This window comes from Ahaetulla prasina, chromosome 12, assembly GCF_028640845.1.
Source record: "Ahaetulla prasina isolate Xishuangbanna chromosome 12, ASM2864084v1, whole genome shotgun sequence".
Taxonomy (NCBI): Eukaryota; Metazoa; Chordata; class Lepidosauria; order Squamata; family Colubridae; genus Ahaetulla; species Ahaetulla prasina.
In genome coordinates, this window is record NC_080550.1 from 12,979,548 (window position 1) to 12,992,739 (window position 13,192).

Genomic DNA, 13,192 nt, shown 5'->3' on the forward strand with positions numbered 1-13,192 from the left:
AACTACACTGTGGTTTTTTTTTTCAAACGATTGCCTTTGACGAACTATTCAAGCAGCTAAACTTGGAATGAGCAAAGAAGCAGGCTAAATTAGTATAAATCCCATCTTAATCAGCTTTCCTCGTCCTTCTGTGAGTAGAGTGCCAGCCAGCCGCTGGGAAGTTTTTCTTATTGCCCTCTGAGATTTATTTAGGATGCTTGGAAGCCAGTGGTGGAATTCAGCCGGTTCGCACCTATCCGGGAGAACTGGTTGTTAACTTTCCAAGCAGTTCGGAGAACCGGTTGTTGGAAGAAATCTTATTTTGGTTTTTTTTCCACTTTACAGGGCTAATCCTGTAAGGAAGGCAGGAAGGAAACATTCTGGTGGTATTTCTAGCCTAATCTTTATTGCCCTGCTTACAGAAACTGCCTCTTGGTTAACCCTTGTTACATTGTAACAGCTAAGGCGAAGCGCCCATCGATGTGAGTGACGTTGAGTGACGGTCACATGACCACCGAGCCATGCCTACCCAGCTGGTCATTAGGGCAGAGAACCAGTTGTTAAATTATTTAAATCCCACCACTGTTGGAAGCCCTGAATTAAGCCTCAGGATGCGGGGATATACAGTAGTCCTGAGACAGACTGTATAGCTTTTATTGTCATTGTACGTCATATATATAGCGAAATTGGTTTAGCCTCTCTGGTGCAATCCATAACAGAAAATACAAAACAACATAAATAGTATAGAGCAGTGATGGCTAACCTTTTTGCTGTTGCGTGCCGAAAGCGGGGGAAGCGCGGGGGATTAGCACGCGTGCATGCTCACACCTATAATTCAATGCACACACACCCCGGTGCATGCACGTGTGACACACACACACGCACTCCTCCCGCTTTTGGCACACGATGTCCCGGTGGGCCCGGTAGGTCCGTTTTTTGCCTTCCCCAGGATCCAGAGGCTTTCTTGGAGCCTGGGGAGGGCAAAAACGGCCTTCCCCACCCCTCTGGAGGTCCTCCAGAGCCCGGAAACGGCCTGTTTCCCAACTCCCGGTGGGCCCAGAAGGCCTGTTTTTTACCCTCCCCTGGTCCCAGAGGCTTTCTAGGAGCCTAGGGAAGGCGAAAACTGCCTTCCCCACTCCCACCCCCACCCGTAGGCCCTCCGGAGGCCAGAAACAGCCCAAGGTTGTCTTTTGAAGACCATTTGACGACCGTCTCCAGGAGAGCTTTTTATCAGGTTCACCTGATTCGCCAGTTGCGCCCCTTCCTGGACCAGGATGCCCTATGCATGGTCACTCATGCTCTCGTGACCTCTCGCTTGGACTATTGCAATGCTCTCTACATGGGGCTCCCCTTGAAGAGCACCCGGAGACTCCAGTTAGTCCAGAATGCAGCTGCGCGGGTGATAGAGGAGCGGTTCGAGCTCCATGTAACACCCATCCTGCGCAGACTGCACTGGCTGCCTGTTGTCTTCCGGGTGCGCTTCAAGGTATTGGTGACTACCTTCAAAGCGCTCCATGGCTTAGGACCAGGATATTTATGGGACCGTCTACTGCCATCTTCTATCTCCCAGCGACCGGTGCATTCTCACAGAGAGGGACTCCTTAGGGTGCCGTCAGCCAAGCAATGTCGACTGGCGGCCCCCAGGGGGAGGGCCTTCTCTGTGGGGGCTCCTACCCTGTGGAACGAACTTCCCCCTGGACTTCGTCAACTATCCAACCTTCGGACCTTTCGCCGCGAACTTAAAACCTATTTATTCCATTTAGCTGGACTGGCTTGATTTTAAAATTTTTAATTTGATTTTATGGGTTTTAAATTTTTGTAAATTTTATAGGGTGTTATTGTATTTTAAATTTTTGGCCAATTGAATAAGTTTTGTAAGGGGTTGTTCTTAATATTATATGTATTGTTCTTTTTGTATTTTATTCTGGCTGTGCACCGCCCTGAGTCCTTCGGGAGAAGGGCGGTATACAAATTAAATAATAATAATAATAATAATAATAATAATAATAATAATAATAATAATAATAATAATAATAATAATAATAATAATTATTATTATTATTATTATTATTATTATTATTATTTCCCAACTTCCGATGGGCCCGGAAGGGCCGAAAATCAGGTAGCCGGCGCGTGCAAGCATGCTGGAGCTGAACTAGGGCAACGTTTGCGTGCCCACAGATATGGCTCTGCGTGCCACCTGTGGTTTGCCATCACGGGTATAGAGAATAATCCCTAAAGTGATTCCTACATAGTAATATAATCACTCCCTGTACCACTTTCAGTTGAAGATAGGATCATATTTTGGATTCCTCTCATAGGTGGGTTCATTTTAGAAAAGTTACGGATGTCTTTCGTGGCCCAAACTCATATTCCACTGATGGCTAAGCTTTTCTGGACCGAGTGCCCAAAGTGCACCTAGGCGTGGGGGGGCATGCATGCCCTAACCCTCAAAATGCAATGCACGCCCCCCACACCCCGCATGCACACGCAGCCCCCCCCCTCCCGCACACACCCTGCCCCTCATGCATGCATGGCAGAGACCGGAAGACCAGTTGGCCAGCAGCAGAGCTGAACTGGGCCCATGGCTCGCGTGTCCACAGAGAGGGTGCTGCCTGCCACCTCTGGCACACCATAAGTTCGCCATCATGGTCATATTCCATTGCTAAAAAGCCAGTAGGAATATCTAAGAAATTTAGTCTTTCGTCTCCTTGCTTGCCTTGATTGTTTCTTGCAGCTCATATTGGTCTCTAAAAACCTTCCTCCTTCATAATTGCCCCTGTAAAATTGTAAGCAAATTATTTCTTAGGCAGACTGATAATTATAGATAAGTCCACTTTTTTTTGCCTTAAACCAGAGGTAGTCAACCTTTTTACACCTACCGCCCACTTTTGTATCTCTGTTAGTAGTAAAATTTTCTAACCGGCCACCGGTTCCACAGTAATGCGCCGTGTATCATCGTCTGCCCATGCCTCTCGCGCATCGTGGATTGGGTTTGGGGGGGGAGGTGCCGGCTACCAGCTCTGCTTGTCTGTTACAGCTGGGTGGTGTGGGCGGAGATGCGCGAGCTATTCTGGGACGAGGCTCTTTTGTTTGCGGTCGCACTATAGCGCCATTTAGTTTCACTTACGTAACGTGAACTAAGCTTATGCGCGGGCGATACAAATAGTATATTTTCAGAAATTCAAATTGTCACGGGGAATTTTATGAAAATCTAATGAAAATGTTTTTAAATAATGCTATGAAATTTTTTTAAAAAGTCAAATTTAAAAAAAGGAAAGTGCATCAGTATCAGACAAAACCTCTACCGCCCACCATGAAAGCTGGAATGCCCACTAGTGGGCGGTAGGGACCAGGTTGACTACCACTGCCTTAAACCATGGTTTTCTTTATAGTTGGCTTGGTTCACATGGCACGGAAAACCATATAAACCCATCATTTACCAACCATGGATTTATGTAAGATGTTAGGTGAAAAATTGAAGAAACTCCACTGTGGTTTAGCTTCCATGTGGTTGTCGAGTTCTAAATATGTGTTACTTGTAATTCCTTTCCAGTTAAATGTTTGTGGCGATTATGCAATGTTTAAAAACAACAAACACGTTTCTTTTTTAAAAAATAAATAAATAAAGAAGAAAGAGACAGCAAGTCTTGAAACCAAAGGTGTGGGTTTTTAAAATTTGCTTTATGTTTTCACAGTTCGTCCCCAAATCGCTTGGGTGGTGTTTTTTTCTCCAGCCCAGCCTGGAGTAGCAATTAATTCATGGGCTTGATTGAGTGTCAGCAAACATAGATAGCTTGCTGGTTTGACTGCATTCGTCTGAAGGTTTGCTGCCTCTTGCTACTTCTGAAGTTTTGTTTGCACATCTTTTGAAACATCTTGTGTGTGTGTGTGTGTGTGTGTGTTTAGCTTTAGCAGGCTTTAGGGTTTGCATTGACTTAATTAAACAAGGCTTTGAAGCTTGATACAAATTGAAGCCAAACTCCTTTGGTGGTAAAAGAGAGAAACAATGGGAATTCAGAACCAGGGCTCAGCTAGCATCCCAAAGGGGGGAAAATAGTACGATACAGGTAGTCCTCGAGTTACGACCACAATCGAACCCAAAATTTATGTTGCTCAGGGAGGCATTTGTTGAGTTTTGTCCCATTTTTACGACCTTTCTTGCCACGGTGGTTAAGTGAATCGTTGCAGGTCTTCAGTTAGTAACACTTAGTTCCTGCAACCATCATAAATATGAACCGGTTGCCAAGCATCCAAATTTTGCTCATGAGGAATGCCGCAACGGTCGTGAGCCTGAAAAATGGTCATAAGTCTCTCTTTTTGTAATTTCGAACGGTCACTTAGCAAATGTTTGTGGGTTCCGATGAAGAACTGCTCGCAGCGCATACCCAGCCGAGCAGTTGAGGTATTGGGGCAAATAACAACAGGTCCCCAGGGGAGCCCTGGCTAGCATTATCTCACAGCCAGGGCTGAGCCTCCGGGCTTCGCCTCGTTGCAGTAACGAGACAGCAGCCGAGAAATCGGCAGGTCGAATGGAAGACGGAAAGGTGGTTGGCGACGCCTAGACCATCACCCGCGTGGCCCGAGGTTACCTGGGGGGGGAGGGTTGATGATGGGCTGGGCACCCCCCATCCACCTGCAGCCTCTCTTGGGAATTGGACCCCTCAAGACACCATCAGGCGTCTCCTTCCTTCGTCCAGGGGCAGACTCCGAACGGGATCCATTTCAAATGGCAGCTTCGACACATTTCGGGGTCAGGAGTGAGGGTACCCATCTGCTGGGGGGGGGGGAAACGCCAATGGAGCCCAGGCAGGCACCCTGTATCCAGCATAGGCCATATACCCTAAAAACAAACAAACAAACAAACAAACAAACCCAAAATGGTTGTAAGTCAAGGACTACCTGCTTTTGACACCCAATTATTCAAACATCTTCATGTATTTATCTTCTTGAGGTGGGCGCCATGTTGCTGGTAGAGGTGATTTGCTTCTGTCTCCAGAGAGTCACTCCTTCCTCCTTTCCTTTATTCTGGGGCTGCTTCTAAACTCCTGGTTGCTAAGCAGCTGGAAGTGCTTAGCACTCCATTATAAAATGGAGAGGGCAAAACACCTAGGCCCACATCTCATCTCATCAAGCCCTCTTATTAAAGGAAGGGTGGTGGGTGGGTGGTGAGGAGATTGATTTCATTCTTCATAAATTCCAAAAAGGAGCACAAGGGTGGAGAGAGCGTGTTTCTGACCCTCCCTTCCTCCCCTCCCTCTCTATATTATTCAGCATAACACACTTGGGCCAGATTTTTTTTATCTTGACGGAAACTTCTTTGTCATCTCTCCTTTATTATTTTTAAAAAATATTTGACCCTGTTTGTAGCCTGATGGATTGTCTTAAGGGTTGTATCTTATGATTCCTGACAAATATATTTTATTTTTTTTCTCTATATACAATGAGAGCTTATGCACCAAAGACAAATCTCTTGTGTGTCCAGTCACACTTGGCCAATAAAGAATTTTATTCTGTTCAGGCAGTGAGCAGCAAAGCCCCATGGGAAACCCTCCCCACTAGAGACAATAAAAACAAATATAAATGAAACAGTTCCTAGGATGGGTCACTACAGCCCACTAGGCTCCAAAGCACGTTGACATGGGGTGGAATTTGAACCTTTTTTTTTTAATTTGCATTTATATTCCGCCCTTCTCCGAAGACTCAGGGCGGTTTACACTATGTCAAGCAATAGTCTTCATCCATTTGTATATTATATACAAAGTCAACTTATTGCCCCCAACAATCTGGGTCCTCATTTTACCTACCTTATAAAGGATGGAAGGCTGAGTCAACCTTGGGCCTGGTGGGACTTGAACCTGCAGTAATTGCAAGCAGCTGCTGTTAATAACAGACTGTCTTACCAGTCTGAGCCAGAGACTGGCTCAGGCTATTTCTGAAAGGTTCAGTTCGGTGGTGGGATCCTACTGGTTCTACCCAATTCAGGCGAACTGGTAGCGGCGGGAGGCTCCGCCCACCCACCCGGACGTCATCACGGACGCTCTGCGCATGCGTAGAGATGGCGCGAACATGCTCACATTTGCAAACCGGTAGCGAAGGTAAGTGAATTCCACTACTGGTTCAGTTGGGATGGAGATGACCTTGTCCTAGAAGGTCTCTTGTCCAGCCTGTGCTCCATGTACTTTTCAAGGAAGCAGGGATGCTCTACAGGAGCGGTCACCAACTGGTAGGTCCGTGGACCACTGGTGGTCCGTGAGAAAATTTTGGTGGTCCACAGAAAAATTATTTGCATTTTTTTATATTGCACTAAATTAGGGGTCCTCAAACTACAGCCCCTGGGCTGGATACATGCAATGAACATGTATGTTGCTGCAGAGAGTCTCCCCCTTCAGAATCTTTTTGTGTGGGTCGGATGGAGGCAGAAATTCCAACTTGAGGTCGGCTTCATCCTCCTGGTGTGGGGCTTTGGGTGAAGGCTGGAGAGAAGTGCCACTGGTGGCGAAGAGCCAGAGGAACTCGTTCCAGTGGGACTGCCTCATGGTCTGAAACTGGCTGACCATATCAGTCCGTTGAGCCTCCAGGCGCCGGTACCTGGCCTTGCACTCCCGCAGGTCTTCCCTCTGCTTGGAAAGCCTATGCTCATAGTCCTCAGTGAGGTGCTTCTGCTGAGCCTCCTTCTCGGCCAGATCCAATTTGAACTGAGGCAGCTGTTTTGCCAACTCTTTCTCGTGGTGGCTGCTTAGCTCCCAAAAACTGCTTCCTGTTGGGGCCCTAAGGAGCCCGGGCGGGGAGGCAAGGAGTGGCTGGGAGGGAAGGGGCGAGTAGAGGCCGTCGAGGCGCCGCTCGACATGAGTGACATAGACTTGGCCACGCCCACCGAGTCACATGACCATCTAGCGTTGCCCACCCAGCTGGTCATTAAGCAGATCATATTAGTGATCCGCGGGATTTAAAATTATGAATTTAGTGGTCCCTGAGGTCCGAAAGGTTGGTGACCCCTGGTCTAAAGAGGTGATGGTCAGGGTATGAACTCCTCTTACCAAGGTATCTTTGTACAAGTAAGTTTGTAGCTAGCATTTTTTTAAAAAAAAGAAATACGTAGAAATCCTTGCGGTCCGAAGGAATCCACTCCTCTGAAACTTATTCTCAGTGTAGTAAACTACAGTGCTAGTGCTTTACTCACCTGCCTCTTAGTCAGCCTGCCAGGACGACCTCCTGGCCTTCCACACCTCTTCTGTTGACAGTACCAGTTGCTGGTTATCTATGAAATGCTAGGAATGTACGAGTGGAGCCCAGCCCTGGTATGGAAAGCACCAGGAGGCCTCCTACTTGCCAAACGGTATGCATGCTGTATGTTCAGAAATGGGAAAGGGCCTTTCCTTGCTGAATTTGAAGAGCACAGTGAAATTTAGAACCTCACCTCCTTGAGATTGAGGTCTTACAACATCCTAGGGGGCTCCGAGGATCTTAACAGGTATTTTTCAACGTCCAGGTAGGTCTTGGGAATTTACGGTTACTTCCTTGTACTTTCACACGCTTGGTTGACTACGCTGGGCCCATAAAGACTGTATGTAAGAAAGCTGGTTGGTTCTGTGCTTGCTATCGGCTGGACAAGGCAAGCTTCCAGAGCCCAGAGCAGACCAGCCGATGGAATTTGTAATATTTTCATTCTGACTCGTAGCCTCTGAAGACCGGTTGGAATTAGTGGGGTGGAAAAAATTGGAGGGGTAAGGATGAAGAGGAAGAGGTTGGCCAAAACCAGGCACAATTTGCGGAGTGATCTAATTAAAGGGCTTACTAGAAAGCCATTTGTCAACCTTGCTCGGAGTTGCTACTCCTTCTTAATTGTTTAATTGGGCCACTGTTGCACATGTGACCCGACAACGTTGCTTCGCTCTTGGTTACAGCTCTGATTAAACCGAGAATGAGGTTGTGTTGGTTCACAGTTTCTGTAGGGCCTTGTTCTCTGTGGGTGCAGGGTGTGTGTGTGTGTGTGTGTGTGTGTGTGTGTGTGTGTGTGTGTAGCATAATCGGTGGCCCTGTCTGTGCTCGATTGGTATGTGGTCGCTGAGATGTTTGTTAAACAGAGTGTATTGGCTGGGTACTGGTGAACTTGATTTGGATGTCGTTCAACTCTATGAGACAGTGTGTGGGGGGGGTGTAAGTAGGAAGAAGGCCGTTCTTCTGTAGGATTTGCTGTGTCTTCATTTCCTTCTATCAACCAGGAAGGTGTTTTTAAGGTGTCAAGGCTCTGGACTAGAAGTAAATTGACTTTGGTGTTGGTTGTGCACCATTTGCTCTGTTATCTGGGGTTCTCCCTCCCTCCCAACTCCTGTCAGTCAGTATTTTTTTAAAAAAGAGCTAGATTCAGAACAATTTCACGTAATCCATCTCTTTGAGTAGGCCACTTGGTTTTGATTGCTTGATACCTATAGAAAGGCTTGTTTTAAAGACCGTTGCCCCCTTCTCAGTTCCCACTCTGGATTGGAAGACTTCAAATTGTTCCAAATGATCTTCCTTTTGAATGTGGGGTGCATTTACCTGAATTAATGGACTTCTTTATGTGCCAGCTTTCTTTCTTTCTTTCTCACTTTGGAAAAGGAAATATTTTGCGATTTGTCCCTTGTAGAATACCTTCTCTTCTTAATGCCATCTCATGAAGGGCCCAATAAGGATGTTAAACCTATAGCCGGCTTTGTCCTCCCTTCTCCCCCCTCCTCTCCCTCTCTTTCTCTCTGGCTAAGAACCAGCATTATCGAATAACAAATAACTGGTAAGGAAAGGGAAGTTAGTAGAAAACAATGAAACAATATTCTGGACAGAAGCAGAACAAAAACACGTTCAGTAGAAACATTTGATCTGTTGACCGCTTAGTAAAAGAAAGCACCAGTATTGACTTGAATCAAATACAGTTTAAGCAAACATCTTGATGGATACACTTAGGAAATACATAAAATAGATCTGACTGTCTATAATTAGACTTGATTTACAGGTTATACTTGATAGGAAACTGTACCGATATTACTTCCTGTTGTGTCATCGGTGTACTTTAGTCTGTTCCTAAACACACATCATCAATCATCATTATGGCTCAAGCTAACGTAGCCTCATGCGATGCTCTTATTTTATTTTGCCTTTCGGTTCATGCCATTGGGCAAGGGTGTTCTCATTGGACTTGCTTGTTTTGTGCAAGGCTGAATGTGTGTTGTAAGTTTTGTACGCTCACAACAGAGGTGGGTTTCAGCAGGTTCTGACCAGTTCTGGAGAACCGGTAGCGGAAATTTTGAGTAGTTCGGAGAACTGGTAGTAAAAATTCTGATTGGCCCCACCCCCATCTATTCTCTGCCTCCCAAGTCCCAGCTATTCGGGAAGAAATGGAGATTTTGCAATATCCTTCCCCTGGAGTGGGGTGGGAATGGAGATTTTACAGTGTCATGCCAACCAAGCCACACCCACCAAGCCACACCCACAGAACTGGTAGTAAACATTTTTGAAACCCACCACTGGCTCACAATACCAGTGGATACAGAATCTGGCTTTTTAAACTTTGGGTAGCTTTTTTAATTTTAGAAACTAAAATAGACACCGAAAAGGTTGTCTCGTGCTTGGAAGTGAAAAATTGCATACTTTTGCAGATTAGCGAATGGACCAAGCGCTGAAATAGAAGAGTCTGGGGATCCAATAATGGCAGTCCTTGACTTACAACCATTCGGATAGTGACAATTTGAAGTTACAAGGGCACTTTAAAAAAATACCTTCAGGCAACCAGTGTGTATTTATGATGGTTGCAATGTGCTGGGCTTACGTGATCACCGTTTGCAACGGAGCCCGATTCGCTTGCCTGCTTGGTTCACTTAACAATTGCCCCACTTCGTTTAACAATCATGGTTAAAAAAAAAAAAGCTCATAAAATTGCCCACCCATCAATTTAACAAAGCTTAGCCATGGGAATTCTGTGGCCGTAAATCGAGGATTGCCTGAAACCCAGTGGATGGAGCGCTGGGTCTTATTTTTGTCCATCTGTGCTTTGTCTTTGCTTCTGGGCAGGCTCAACCCCACCCAGCTGATAATTCTAGGAGAGGCGGAACTTTCCCGAGCGGAGAAGCGGTGATTATAAATATTGATGGGAAAATCATAGAGTGCTTTTTTGGCCCCTTCCTTGTTACTGACTCATTTTCATCCCTGTTAAATGTAAATTTGCTAGACAGCATGAGGTGTCTGAGGATATGTTTGTAGAGACGGGCTGGGGTGTTTTCTTGGGAGTTCTGCTGAATGGGTCATAGTATGACTGTTGTTCTCTTCATTCAGGAAGGGATTGAATTCTCCCTCTTGCCTGGTTTTTCACTCTTGGCTTCGGTAGCAACCAGGGGTGAAATGCTACCGGTCTGGACTGGTTCGTCCGAACCGGTAGCAATGGCGGCGGGTGGTTCGGAAAACAGGTAGCAACGGCAACGTGAGGCTCCGCCCACCCGCCCGGTTGTCATTACTTCCTGGTTTTAACCAGGAAGTAACCTGTTTTTTAACCCCCTGCGTATGCACAGAAGGGTTTGCACATGCGCAGAGGGTCTGTGCACGCACATGATGCACACGTGTGGCACATGCACTTCCGAACTGGTGGGGAAGGTAAGTAGATTTCACCCCTGTTAGCAACTCTTGATAATGTGTGTGGAGATTGGGAAGGATGTCTTTGCCTACAAGCCATACAGCACAATACAAGTTACGTTGTCACCGGAAAGTGACTTGTGACCATTTTTCCACAGGACTGTTGGCAACAATCCCATGGTCACCATTCGGATGCTTGACAACTGACTCGTATTTATGACGGTTGCAGTGTCCCGGGGTCATGTGACCATCTTTTGCTACCTTCTGACAAGGAAAGTCAACGGGGAAACCAGGTTGACTTAACAGCCATGTTTCCAACTTAATGTCGTGTCCCACTCTTCCGCTGACGGCCGGGTCAGGGAAATCCGAATCAGGCGTGCCTCTGCAGCTCTGCCAAAGTCCTAGCAAAGTCCTCAAGGCAGGCAGGAGACCAGAAAGTGACTTCAGCAAGATATGTTCGACTTTGCCTGACTCAGAGACTGCCAGAAAGCAGATCCTTTATATAGGCCATGGGGTGTGGCTCCATGACTCAGCACTTATCCAGGCCTGCCCCTCCCTTCCTTCTGTTGCCTCCGTCTATCAAGTCTTCTGACGCGAGGGTCACTCCAGTCGGCAGCTGTTGGTAATAAACCTCCCTCAGGCTCACATGCTGTGGGGGAGGGGGAGGGGTCTAGTTGCTCCGTTTGCCTGGGCATGGAGCCAGGGCTGGGGCCGGGAGGTGCCCCCTCCTCCTCAGCCTGTCTGGGCATGGAGCCAGGGCTGGGGCCGGGAGGTGCCCCCTCCTTCTCAGCCTGTCTGGGCATGGAGCCAGGGCTGGGGCCGGGAGGTGCTCCCTCCTCCGCAGCCTGTCTGGGCATGGAGCCAGGGCTGGGGCCGGGAGGTGCTCCCTCCTCCCCAGCCTGTCTGGGCATGGGGCCAGGGCTGGGGCCGGGAGGTGCTCCCTCCTCCGCAGCCTGTCTGGGCGTGGAGCCAGGGCTGGGGCCGGGAGGTGCTCCCTCCTCCGCAGCCTGTCTGGGCATGGAGCCAGGGCTGGGGCCGGGAGGTGCTCCCTCCTCCGCAGCCTGTCTGGGCATGGAGCCAGGGCTGGGGCCGGGAGGTGCTCCCTCCTCCGCAGCCTGTCTGGGCATGGAGCCAGGGCTGGGGCCGGGAGGTGCCCCCTCCTCCGCAGCCTGTCTGGGCATGGAGCCAGGGCTGGGGCCGGGAGGTGCCCCCTCCTCCTCAGCCTGTCTGGGCATGGAGCCAGGGCTGGGGCCGGGAGGCATACTAGGACATTCTTCAGCATTCGGAAGCAGATAAGAAGACCCCGGCTGCAGTGAGAGCGGGCAAGACACAACACTTAAGAACTGCAGCGATTGATGTAAGCACTGTGGCAAGAAAAGTCATAAAATGGGACAAAAGTCGCTTAACAAATTTCTCACTTTGCAAGATAAATTCTAGGGTCAATTGTGGTCGTACGTCGAGGACTGCCTGTACATGTAAATGGCTGCCCATCTAATTCTGGGCATAGCATAACAATACACAGGTACTCCTCAATTTATGACCGCAATTGGAACCGGAATTTCCATTCCTAAGCAAGGCGGCTGTTAAGTGAAGCCTGGCTCTATTTTCTGCCTTTTTTTAAAAAAAACACGGTTGTTTTTTTTTTTTTTTTTTATTGAAAGAGTTTTATAAAAAAACAAAAACATTTTCCCCCTTTTTTCCCCCTCCCTCCCAAAAAAACAAAAAACAAAAACAAAACACCCCCCTCCCTCCCCCACCCCCCGGCTTCCCGGGTCAATCACAAGGTAAAGTTATACATAAACCAAACATAGAATAAAATTTTCCCTTCCAATCCAAACAACCACATCCAAAGCTTTTCGTCTCCCAACCCCCTCCCCATTACATAAAATAACTTTCTAATTATTCAAAGGCAATCTGATATTTCTTAATCTGATATCTGTTTTGTAAATAATCAATCCATTTTTTCCATTCAATTAAATATCTTTCCTGCGTATTGTCTTTTAAAAACGCTGAGATTTTAGCCATCTCAGCCAAATTAATAACTTTCAATATCCATTCTTCTATTGTAGGTATCTCTTCTTTCTTCCAGTATTGTCCAATCAATAGTCTTGCTGCTGTTATTAAGTTCAAAATCAATTTAGTCTCAATCCCTGTACAATCCGTTATAATTCCCAAAAGAAAAAATTGTGGCATGAACTTTATCTTCTTCTTCAGTACATTTTGAATAATCCACCAAATTCTTATCCAAAAGACCTTAATTTTCTTGCAAGTCCACCAAATATGAAAATATGTAGCATCATCACAATCACATCTCCAACATTTCGCTTGGATATTAGGATACATACATGATAATTTTTTGGGATCTAAGTGCCATCTATAAAACATCTTATAAAAAAACTTCCGGTATCCAGCGGCAACGGACGTCTGGAAGGCTTCTCCTGCCTCCAGCGCGAATCCGGCCGCCGAGGCCCTCAGGGCCAGGTGTTCGAAAAGGACACCTGCCGCAGACGGCTCGCCAGGGTCTCCCAGCCGACATACAGGACTGTGGGGACCGATGCTGGCGCGTCCTAGGCTCGGCGGGGTTCGAGGCCACAGGCCAGCGCCATTATTT

The 13,192-nt window shown here is 47.2% G+C and overlaps 1 protein-coding gene across 5 annotated transcripts in view; it reads left to right on the top strand.

Moving 5' to 3' along the window:
* Positions 1 to 13,192, top strand: part of RIPOR1 (RHO family interacting cell polarization regulator 1) — a 158,371-nt gene that overhangs the window by 88,293 nt on the left and 56,886 nt on the right. The window contains exon 1 of one of the 5 annotated variants that reach the window (XM_058154758.1): positions 7,322 to 7,471. The exons of the other annotated variants lie outside the window; for them this stretch is intronic. The gene's annotated coding sequence lies outside the window, so the exon portion shown is untranslated. Of the gene's footprint in view, positions 1 to 7,321; positions 7,472 to 13,192 lie in introns of those variants that run through there. 5 annotated transcript variants of the gene reach the window in all.